This window comes from Arachis ipaensis, chromosome B02 (assembly GCF_000816755.2).
Source record: "Arachis ipaensis cultivar K30076 chromosome B02, Araip1.1, whole genome shotgun sequence".
NCBI lineage: Eukaryota > Viridiplantae > Streptophyta > Magnoliopsida > Fabales > Fabaceae > Arachis > Arachis ipaensis.
The window spans coordinates 31,733,204-31,742,082 of record NC_029786.2 but is presented as its reverse complement, the minus strand read 5'-3'; positions in this window follow the sequence as shown (position 1 = coordinate 31,742,082).

Here is an 8,879-nt window from a genome sequence, read left to right as displayed (position 1 = left end):
ATGAGGCTCGGTTATGGCATCAGATCTTGAGTAATTATGTGATGCCGAGTACTCACGAGACGGAGATCCCGGCTGCTATGATCACCCTCCTTTGGTGTGTGTTGGAGGGTAAGGACCTTTATCTGCCATGTTTCATTCGGCATTATATGGCCAGGGTCCACGTCCGAGGCACCCTCCCCTTTCCATACCTAGTTACACAGCTTGGCCGTCGAGCTGACGTGCCATGGGAGGATGCCGATGAGAGACCACCAGTGGCGGATTGCAGAAAGATCATTCCGTACAGCCAGAACTTCTTAGCCCTGGGCCACAGACCAGCACCATTCACTGCTACTGATGAGTCAGCCCCACAGTCTGCTGGACCCTCTTCCTCCACTGCTGCACCACCTACCCCTGCTACCACCACTGCACCTCCACCTGCCACAGAGCCCGTCTATCATCTGGTGCACCGCTTGTTCCGACGACTTGACCAGATGGAGCGTCGCAACAAGCGGCGCTATGAGCACCTAAAGCTGATGATACGATCCGGCGACATTTCCTCCGAGCCCGACACACCATCCGATGCATCTGAGGAGGAGGCGGATGCGCCCGAGGCAGAGACCCATCCCCAGGAGGCAGCACCAGCCGCACCATAGGCAGCGGTCCCACATCAGATTGAGGCTGCGGATCTTGAGATCCCGATCAAGTCAGCACCTCCTCCACAGCAGCCAGACCCTCAGCCCACCACCACCACTGAGACCCCCGCTACCATCCCTCCCAGTTATGACACTCCTTCACACCCGGCTTGATGAGCATCGAGGACGATGCTTCCTTTTAAGTGTGGGGAGGTCGCCAACTCTGGCGTTTATTTTGGTGAACCACTACATACTTTTTTTTTATTTTGGATATTTTTCTGTATTTTTCCTTTTACTGTTATTTTCTGAGTACTTATACATTGCTTTTATGTATTTTTACTCTATTTTCTGCATTTTGCATCTTTAGTTCATACTTTATCCATTTAGTTTATTTTAGTTATTTAGTTTAGTTTGCAATTCTGATTTATTAGTGGATTAATTAGTATAGTTTACCCTTTTTAGCATAAGATAGTATAGTTTAAATTGAAAAATATAAAAAGAAAGTAAGCTAGGAAATTGAACATACCAGATTTAAATCCACAAAACTTGTATATAGCATTACATGATCTAGTTAAGCTGACAACATTTCATCAAGGAGGAACATTAAAACTTTAAAAGCCACCCTAAATAATTCTTTTTTATGAGAATAATGGGAATTTTTAACTAAACCTGCATACAATATATAAATGATATATGATGCTTGAGTTAGAGAACACACAGCCTGTGAGTCTTGAGCTTAAATTGTATGGTTTCATTCAAACCATAATTTCATTTCTGTGTGTTACATTTCTTTTTATTCTGATGTTCTTTCCTTTGCTTTAATCTATATGTCCAATTATAGAATATAGAATAGATACATACCAAGAGAATGATTGAGGCCATCATTTGATTTTAGCTCACTCACCCCAAATTAGCCTACCTTTTACATCACCCTTGTTAGCCCCCTTGAGCCTTTTAAAACCCCTTTATTCTATTTAGCCAAATTACTAGCCTTAAGCAGAAAAATAAAAGAAAATCCCAAGTGAATCCTTGGTTAGCTTAAGATAGAAAATCATGAATAGAGTTAAATGTGGGAAACCTTTTAGGAACATGGATGATAGAAACAAAAGGTAGAAAAGTTAAAAGGAATAAAATAAAATTTGGGAAGCATGCTCATGAGAAAATCTAAGTGATTCAATTACCATGTGCATTAAAAAAAAAGAGAGAAGAAGAGAGAAAGTTATTTTTTTTTCAGCATTTGAATAAAAGGGGATACAAAAGAAATTCCCCAATGCAAAATAAAAACAATGCACAAGGGATAAAAATAAAGAGTGAAACATGAGCATGTAACAATAAGTAGGATAATATGGGAGAAGAGGTAAAGAAGTTTTATCTTGCTAAAAATGTATGTTAGGTGAGATCTTAGTCTAATTAAGGATTCACTTATTAGCTCACTTGACCCTATACATAAAATCCTTACCCTTACCTTGACCCCATTACAACCTCAATAAAGACCTCATGACTTTTGGTATGACTATATTCTATAATTGTTGATTGGTTAGATGAAGAACAAAGCCATAGAAATTAAGAATAAAAAGAAAAATAGAGTGAATAAACCCAAGAAACACTGAGTGACTAGAGAGTAAACACAAATTCCAGTGAGGGTTCAATAACTCATCAACATATATCTGTACTTAATTTACTAATTGTTTTGCAAGTTTGTACAATGTTTTCTTTCCCATCTCATTTGCTAAAATGCTTTATTATTCAAGGGTTGGCTATATATATATATATATATATATATACATGACTCCTTGAGAATGTGAATTAACTTAACTACATGTAAGCTTTATATATGAGTGAATAAATTAGAGTTGCATGATGCATCATTCATTTAGGTAGTTGCATTTAAATTAGGTTGCATTGCATGACATTCCATCACTTTAACCTTAATTATTTACCTTGGATTTAGCATGAGGACATGCTAGTGTTTAAGTGTGGGGAGGTTGATAAACCCATATTTCGTGAGTTCTTTTGTGCTTAATTTGAGTGATTTATACAATCCCTCAAGGCTCTCCAGCATCAGACTTACCCTGTCCTTGGATCTCATCCAAGCCTTTTCATTTTTATAGGCTAGCTTGTGTGCCGCCTTATGTGATTGCACCATGAGCTCCGACATGTTTGAAAATTCTGTGAGAATTTTTTTGATAGATTCGGTTGCTTTGGAAGACTCAAGCCGACTTTCATATTCACTATCCGAAGCCACAGATTTCTTGCCCTTGGTTCCTTTAACAGCTCCACCTCCTTTGATCATAGACACCTTGTTTTCTACAGCCTCATTCAGGAGATCAATTTTAAAATATTTAAAAATACTAGTTAGAAATATTCCATAGGACAGATTCGCCTTTTTGGTGCTTTTAACTGACTCCCACATGTGTCTGATCATGAGGTAACCAAATGATATAGGTGTAGATGTAACAAGAGCAAAAATGATAAGAGAGTCAGAGAATGTTACTCTATTATGGGAGCCGCTTTGAGGGGTCAGGATGTGGGTGATGATCCTGTGAAGTAGAGAGTTAGTCGGACCGAGGGCTTTGTGGGTAGGAGTAGTCCCATCCAAACCAGAGAGGTTTTCACAGATGTGTTAAAGAACAATCTTATAGGTGATGCCGACCTGTGAGTCCCACTTCTCGGCCATGTATGCTCTCGGCCCTTCCTCTTTGTAACCTAGAGCCATCCCAATTGTTCCAGTGTCAAGAGTTATGTGAACCCTCTTCACATATGAGTGGATGATGCCATCAATGAGTCGCATGTTGGCATAGAATTCACGAACCAAACTGGGGTAAACCGGTTTCTGGATCTGGAGTAGTGGAGTCCATTAAAGAAGTTCAAAAAGAGAAGAAACATTTATCCCTTTGTTGGTGAGAGAGTCAAGATTGACTAAATAGGTTTGACAGAGATGACGTTTTTCCAGAACCTCTTTGTGGAATTCATATGAAGCACAGGAGTTGAACCTGGCAGGATCATAGTGAGAGTGTGGTTTGCTGAATTTGTTCCTGAAATCCAAGGACTCCAGGTTTGCTGGTTCCTTGCTGTTGTTCAGTGCGAACCCTTTTGTTTTCTGAGCACTCCTTCCGGGTGTGGCTTTCTTCGGTCGAGATTGTGGTGGTGATGGAATGGGTGAGGTGTGTGATTCTTCCTCTTCTGCCACAGGAACCTTTTCTTTCTTCTTCCTTGAAGAAGTTTTCGTGGCTATGACCTTCCTTCTCATGGTGTCGGTTTGTTTTGAGGGTGGTGAGGGAGAAAATGAAGATGTAGAATGGATATGGATATCAGTGTGAGTTTGTGGTGTGGACAGTTTTTGAGAGAATAAAATCCTTTCACTTTTTCTAGGGGCGGTTTTCTTTTTCATGGTAATGAAAATGGAGAAGTGGAAGATGGGGGGTTGAATAGAAACTGAATTCAGTGAGGAAGGAGGGAGGTTAGGGAAGCATTAAATTTGGAGTGGAGAGAGAATTGGAGGGAATTTAATGACCATTAAGGAGCGGTTAATACCCAAGGAGTTTCTCTTTTATTTGAAATAAACTGAAAAGTGGTTTCCTAGAATCAAGAGATTAGATGAAGAGAAAGATTTGATTTGACAACATCCTATTTCAACAAGATTTGATGAGGCAAAAAAGATTTTGATTTTCATAGAGAGAAACTAACAAAACAGTCAGAGTGGGGTCAAGGAAATTTGGTGGGGCCCATTAGAATTAATTTCGGCACAGTCTCCCCCTTTATCACAGCCCTTCCAACACACTTTGATTTTTATCTCCTCCTTTCCTACGAGACAAAACTAAGCAGAGTCAAAATTTCACAAGTTATCAATAGAACTTAGATCAATCATTCCCAAACTTTTTCTCAAAGTGCAGAATCTGTCTTCACAGAGGGGTTTTGTAAAAATGTTAGCAAGCTGTTCTTCAGATTTTTTACAAAATGAATATCAATAGTATCCTTTTGAACATGTTCTCTAATGAAATGATATTTAATTTCTATGTGCTTGGTTCTTGAGTGCAAAACAGGATTTTTGAGATGTTAATAGCACTCATATTATCACAAAATATGGGTATACTATTGATCTTTAATTTGTAATCTTCCAACTGCGTTTTTAACCAAATTAATTGTGAACAACATGCAGATGCAGAAATATATTCAGCTTCAGCTATGGATAGAGCTACTGTGGCTTGCTTTTTGCTTGACCACATGTTGAGTGAGCTTCCAAGGAAGCAACACGTGCCGGATGTACTCCGTCTATCCACTCTATCTCCCGCATAATCTGCATCACAAAACCCTACTGCACAAAAATCATCAGATTTAGGATACCACAAGCCATAATCACCAGTTCCCTTAATGTATCTAATAATGCGCTTAACGGCTGAAAGATGGGATTCTTTTGGGTGAGATTGAAACCTTGAGCATACACCCACACTTTGAACAATATCCGGTCTAGAGCAGGTGAGGTACATAAGTCGAACCTATCATTCCTCTATACCTTGTTTCATCCACATCTTTGACATCATCATCCTTTTCAAGTTTTGTGTTAGGATGCATTGGTGTTCCCATTGGTTCGGAATTTTCTAGGCCAAATTTTTTGATAAGTTCTTTTGCATACTTTCCTTGGTGAATAAAGGTACCACTAGGAGTCTATTTAATTTGGAGGCCAAGAAAGAAAGTTAGCTCTCCCATTAAACTCATCTCAAACTCACTAGTCATTAGTTTTCCAAACTCTTCACACAAGGACTCATTGGCCGAACCAAACACAATGTCATCCACATAAACTTGAACTAGGAGAATATCATCATTAGATGCTTTAATGAATAAAGTTGAGTCGGTGGTTCCCCTTTGAAAGTGATTTTCCAATAGGAAAGCACTAAGCCTTTCATACGAAGCTCTTGGAGCTTGCCTAAGGCCATAAAGGGCCTTTGATAGTTTGAAAACATGATTTGGAAAATCTTTATGTTCAAAACTGGGGGGTTGTGCCACATACACCTCTCTATCAATAAAGCCATTAAGGAAAGCACATTTAACATCCATTTGAAACATTTTGAAACCCTTATGGGCAGCGTAGGCAAGAAGCAACCTAATTGCTTCCACTCTAGCTACCGGAGCAAAAGACTCATCAAAATATATACCCTCTTCTTGATCCTAACCTTGGGCCACTAATCTAGCCTTATTACGAACAACTTGTCCATCCTCACCAAGTTTATTTTTAAACACCCACTTAGTACCCGTAACTTTCTTACCATCCGGATGTGGTACTAGTGTCCAAACCTCATTCTTGTCAAATTGAGCAAGCTCTTCTTGCATGGCTTTGACTCACGATGGATCTTCAAGAGCTTGTTTTACATTGTTGGGTTCCATTTGTGACAAGAGAGCAAAATTGCTTGGTTCGGATTGTCTTTTGGTTGAGGATCTTGTTGTAACACCTTAAGAGGGATCACCAATGATGAAGTCATGAGAATAACCCCTCATGGACTTCCATTCTCTAGGCTTCTGGAGTGGTGTTAAGCTTTGATGAACTTCTGGTGGTCTCACTGTTTCAGTTTCTCGTGCTGGCTCAGGAGACAAAATGGAAATATCTCCTCCAATCTGACGAGACAAAACTGGGCTGGCAGATTCTTCATTTTGAGAAGACTTGGGATTTTCATCACTGGTTCTTGTATTGACAACATCTTCACAATCTGTATCATCTTCAATCACAGCATTGGGAATTGAGTTAGAATCACAAAAAGAAACATGTATGGATTCCTCTATGGTTCTATGTTCTTTGAGATAAATTCTATAGGCCTTGCTAGTGGTAGAATATCCAACAAACATCCCTTCATAGGATTTTGGATCAAATTTGCCAAGGTTTTCTTTATTGTTAAGTATAAAGCATTTGCATCCAAAAATATAAAAATACTTAAGATTTGGAGGGGTTCCTTTCCATAGTTCATAGGGAGTTTTCTTCAACCCTTTTCTAATAATTGTCCTATTCAAAATGCAACAAGATGTATTTACAGCTTCAGCCCATAAAAATTTAGGAATATCATTCTCACAAAGTATGGCCCTAGTCATTTCTTGAAGGCTTCTATTCCTTCTCTCAACCACCCCATTTTGTTGAGGGGTTCTAGGGCACGAAAAGTTATGAGCAATGCCAAAGTCATCACAGAATTTTTTAAAGTCTTGGTTTTCAAATTCTCTTCCGTGATCACTTCTCAAATGGGTAATTTTTAAATCTTTTTCATTTAGAATTTTCTTGCAAAGGGTTGAAAAACCATGGAAAGCATCATTTTTATGTGCAAGAAAATGTACCCAACCAAATTTAGAGTAATCATCTACCACCACAAGATCATAGTGTTTACCTCCTAAACTTTTAGTTCTTGTTGGACCAAAAAGATCAATGTGTAACATCTCTAATGGCCTTTTGGTTGAGATTCCATCTTTTGGTTTAAAAGAGGATTTTACTTGTTTGCCCAATTGGCAAGCATCACAAGTAAAATTCTTATCAAATTTGATATTTGGAATTCTTCTAACTAGATTTTTCTTAACTAGCTTAGAAATTTGGTACATGCTTGCATGACCCAACTTTCTATGCCATAGCCATTTTTCAGATTCAAGAGAAGTAAAACATGTTACATTTTGTTCTTTCAAGTCCTCAAGAGTCAATCCATACACATTATTGTACCTTTTAGCCTCAAATAAAATATCCCCAGATTTTTCACAAACAACCAAACACACAAACTTTCTAAAAATAACTTCAAAACCTAGATCACACAATTGGCTTACACTAAGTAAATTATGTTTCAAACTATTTACAAGAAGAACATTATTTATACAAGATGAAAAGCTTTTACCAAATTTTCCAACAGCCACTATCTTTCCTTTAGCATCATCACCAAAAGTGAGAAATCCTCCATCATATTCATCAAGCTTTATGAAGAAGGTTGTCTTTCCGGTCATATGCCTAGAGCATCCGCTGTCCATATACCACATATTCTCCTTCCGTTTGGATGCTAGGCATACTAATGAGCGGAAAATTTATACGCTTTTTGGCATTGTTTTTAGTATGTTTATAGTAGAATCTGGTTACTTTTAGGGATGTTTTCATTAGTTTTTATGTTAGATTCACATTTCTGGACTTTACTATGAGTTTGTGTGTTTTTCTATAATTTCAGGTATTTTCTGGCTGAAATTGAGGGACTTGAGCAAAAATCAGATTCAGAGGTTGAAGAAGGACTCATGATGCTGTTGGATTCTGACCTCCCTGCACTCAAAATGGATTTTCTGGAGCTACAAAACTCAAAATGGCGTGATTCCAATTGCAATGGAAAGTAGACATCCAGGGCTTTCCAGCAATATATAATAATCCATACTTTGCCCAAGTTTAGACGACGCAAACTGGCGTTCAACGCCAGCTCTCTGCCCAATTCTGGCGTCCAGCGCCAGAAACAAGCTGCAAAGTGGAGTTCAACGCCCAAACTGGCACAAAAGCTGGTGTTCAACTCCAAGAAGGACCTCTACACGTGCAACACTCAAGCTCAGCCCAAGCACACACCAAGTGGGCCCCGGAAGTGGATTTATGCATCAATTACTTACTTCTGTAAACCCTAGTGGCTAGGACTTTTTACTATTGTATTAGACATCTTTTGAACCATCTTTGATCATCTTTGGACGCCTGGTTCTTAGATCAGAGGGGCTGGCCATTCGGCCATGCCTGGACCTTTCACTTATGTAATTTCAACAGTAGAGTTTCTACACTACATAGATTAAGGTGTGGAGCTCTGCTGTTCCTCAAAGATTAAAGCAAAGTACTACTGTTTTCTATTCAATTCATCTTGTTTCGCTTCTAAGATATTCATTCGCACTTCAACCTGAATGTGATGAATGTGACAATCATCATCATTCCCCATGAACGCGTGCCTGATAACCACTTCCGTTCTACTTTCGATTGAATGAGTGTCTCTTAGATCTCTTAATCAGAATCTTCGTGGTGTAAGCTAGAATGATGGCGGCATTCAAGAGAATCCAGAAAGTCTAAACCTTGTCTATGGTATTCCGAGTAGGATTCAATGATTGAATGACTGTGACGAGCTTCAAACTCGCGAGTGCTGGGCCTTAGTGACAGACGCAAAAGGAGGGTGAATCCTATTCCAGCATGATCGAGAACCGACAGATGAATAGCCGTGCCGTGACAGGGTGCGTTGACCATTTTCACTGAGAGGAGGGGATGTAGCCACTGACAACGGTGATGCCCTTGCATAAAGC